We start from the raw sequence: 3,708 nt of genomic DNA, 5'->3' as shown, positions 1-3,708 counted from the left end.
CTCAACAGAGAATAAATACTAGCTTTTGTACAGAGTGTGGTATTATTGGTCATTTGGGAGCCCACTGGGAGAGAATGAATGCATATGGGATTTTTGTTTGCATTGGTTTTTAGTTTTATAGGGATGGTTTTGGGTGATTGGCACAAGGGGAGAGGAGTTTCAGGTCGGGGTGTTTTCTGGAAACAAAGGCCGGCTCACATTCATGACAAAAAATGGAGAGAGGAAGGCGGGGTATGAGAGAGTTTTTATTTGTCTGTCCTGGTGAAAATTTACGATCTCTCTTTTTCTTTTCATCTTTGTCTTTCTACCTCCCACTGTACGTTCCCCTCCCTCTTTGCTTTCTTCGTAACATTTTATCACACTATCTCACGAAGCTCCTCTTCCCCCAAAACATCCTTCTGACCTGTGACAGCGAGGACAAACAGTCACAGGTACAAACACACCCTACATAATCCCGCCAATCACCCAGTTTCCTTGTTGTGTCTGTTTCTCACCACGTCCTGTCTTTCCGTCTCTATCGCTGCGTATGTCTCTTTTCATTTTCGAATGACCCTTGTCTTCTACACCCACTCTTTTATCATTTTCTCACCTGCTATCCTTTTCTTCCCCTTTTTTGGCTTTATCTCTCTTGACAATTATTTTCCCATATGTTCCGAGGCTCTCGGGCTCACACTCCTCGCCCCAGGCCAGATATTAAAGGATCAATGAGAATCTCCCCTCTATCACCTCCAAGGTACACACCTGTGCAAGAGCACTGTTTTTCACACACACTGCCACAAACACACAACTCTAGGACAATGTAAAATCAAGTGTAGCCTTTAAAAAGCAGCATAAAGTTAGTGAGCAGCGATGCCTACACTAGTAATGGTTTCATATCTGACACATAATCTCACACATTCATGAGTAAGAGGAAGGTTAAACTCTGACAGAGATATGAACACACACACACACACACACACACACACACACACACACACACACACACACACACACACACACACACACACATTTACACACCAGAGTCTGTGTGTTCCTTACATTTAGTAAGCACTGAATGAGGGCTGCCATTTGTCAACAAAGACGGCTTTGTGTGGCCAGTGTCTGTTTGTGTGTGCGTGTGCATATGCGTTTGCCCCTGTGTGGGCTTGCAAGTGCAGCACGCACGTGTGTGAGCCATTATCTCTATGTGTCAGAACTCTGTTGGAATGAGACTCGTCATGCATAACTATCTAACAGTAATCACTCACCGTTGTGTCTCTCTTTGTGTCTCTCTCTATCAGTGAAGTGAGACAAATTGCTGTTGCTAATACGTAACAGGATAGCTGAGCCCTGATAGTATGACTCAGCTGGCGAGTGCTCTCGATAAGAACGTGTTCTGTGAATGACAAGGCATCAGTGTTACTGTTACCGGCTTGTCAGACACTGTAGACAGCGGCTGACAAAAGTACACTTTGCTGCACTCCTTTAAAAATCCAGACAGAACTCATCAGTCTAAGATGATGTATTATATAATTTATCCCTTTTAGGGGGCAGTGGACGTGCAGCTCATCTTGCTGCAGAACTTTGATTTGCTCTTGGAGCCGAGGCCTCCTTTCCTCTCAACTTAGTCTGCCCTTAAACAACACTAATTATCCCGTTATAATTTTTTGACTGTTTTTTTCATTGTTATTATTATTATTCTTATTTATATACTAATTTTCCATTATCTTATATATTCTATTTTTGCTATTTTATTAATTTATCTATTTATCATCTGTGATTTATCGAGTTATATCTTGTCAAAAGAAAGGTGTTAGATCATTCCTGAGACTGCGCTTGAGGCTAATACAGAAGCATATTTTTAGAAATATAAATTCCTAAAACTTATTGGAAGTCAAAGAACAGATTGTGATTGAGACTGTCACCCTTACAGGCAGGGAAAGTACAGGATTAAAAAAGTAAAAAACATGAAGACTTTCTTTGATAAACCTCCAAAGGTACAATATTCAACTCTAACTCCTACACAGAGATTCACAGAGATTCTGCGAATTCAAAAATCATATGCAGCCAAGGATCACAGTGTGCTTCACTGTAGTTGTTGGATTGTCTTACAGGCCCCATGCAATGATTTTTGCAACACTCAGGAACTGACAATCACAAAAAACTCAAAGGCAGTGGGTGTCATACCCCATACCGATCACAAAACCCTTAGAAGCAAAACTGTGCTTCTAAATTTAGACAACGTAAATAGAATTTACTTGGCTTCATTTACTTAACATCACTTTACTAGGTGGGTGGATAGAAGAATGTTGACTATGGTCTGAAAGTTTTTTTTTCAGTATCCTTTTCATTCTGCTTGCAAACACTAAAATGCCTTGAAGGGGAGAAAACCCAAACCAATTTACTTTTATCTCAGTTAGTTAAGTTCATATTCAGTTTGATCCCTTCACTAGTGCCAATTCCAAACAGAAATTTATCGTCAGACATGCTTGTACAGCTTGCTTTTGTGCATACCATTCCTGTTCTGGTTTGAAAGATCAAGCCAGTCACATGCAATGCAGTAGTTAAAGAATCCCAGATACTGAACATCTGATGAGCTGCTTGGCACTTGAATCAGGTAACATTGTTTGGTTCTTTTGAGTGTTAATAATATAGAGATCTGCTAAATAAATAACTAAAAAGACTAATTACCATTTGTGATCACACTAACAAGACTTCATTTGAGAGGGTTGCTGTTGTGATACGGCACTGGAGTAAATGCTCTTCACCTGTCTGGTTGGGTTGAACCTGCTAGTGCCATAAACTCCCCTGGCTCGGCTCTTAGGGTCAGTGGAGTATCCAGGATTCTCCACCAGGGAATGTCATTAAGCAAAGACCTCTTCACCTCTGAGTTGACAAAGGGCTGAAACCAAGTAAGCCAAGTGCTGGTGAGAAATTGATCTTTTGACATGCAGATGGGCAGCAGCGTGCTTAATGACCGTCAAGTGACCAGTCCACCATCTTTCAGGAAATTGACCAATTTTGCAGATGTCTTGCAGGGAGAACCTGGAGGCAGGTTGTTGCTGAAAAATGGCCAAAACAGTATCACTCGCAGATTATAATAACTTGAGTGCATTATATACATTCCCCTATTTGTTCCCCTATCATTTTGTCTGAATTGGAAGACATTTCCAACTGTTCTTCAGCACCATTTAAAAAATTCTGAACATTAACCATGTGCTTTTTTCCGCTGTTCTTAAAAGATCCTGTGTTGTTTCTACCATTGAAACCCCAGTCAAACTGAAACAAGTTGGTCAACTCCGGTAGACTACGACAGGAAAGGATACGGCGAAAGTCACAAAAATCTCTGAGCTGCCTAAGTGCTTGATTACTTTTTCACTTCTTATTCCCCTCTCTCCAGTTGTCTTTCATTTGCTTTTTATCTTTTATGTGATACTGAGGTATCCTCCTCATGTTTTTCCATATGTCCTTCCTCCTCCATTACTCTCTAACTGCATGATTCTCCATTTTTCTGTCATTTAGTGTCATTTTTTGTTCCATTTTCACCCCACGTGTCCCTTTCTGGGCTGCTACAATCAATCCCTTTCACGCTTCCTTCAAATTCCCTCGGCCACCCCCGCGTTCTCTCCCTCTTTTTCCATCTGTCTGTCTCCTTCTTGTCTTGTCTTCCCTCTCCCTCCCTATATGTTCTGCTCACCTGCAGCACATAAAAATTCCTCTTTTCTTTCT

This window comes from Fistularia commersonii, chromosome 13, assembly GCF_037954325.1.
Source record: "Fistularia commersonii isolate RoL2024-O1a breed Wild chromosome 13, RoL_Fcom_v1.0, whole genome shotgun sequence".
Classification (NCBI taxonomy): Eukaryota; Metazoa; Chordata; class Actinopteri; order Syngnathiformes; family Fistulariidae; genus Fistularia; species Fistularia commersonii.
Note: the sequence above shows the minus strand (reverse complement) of the source record.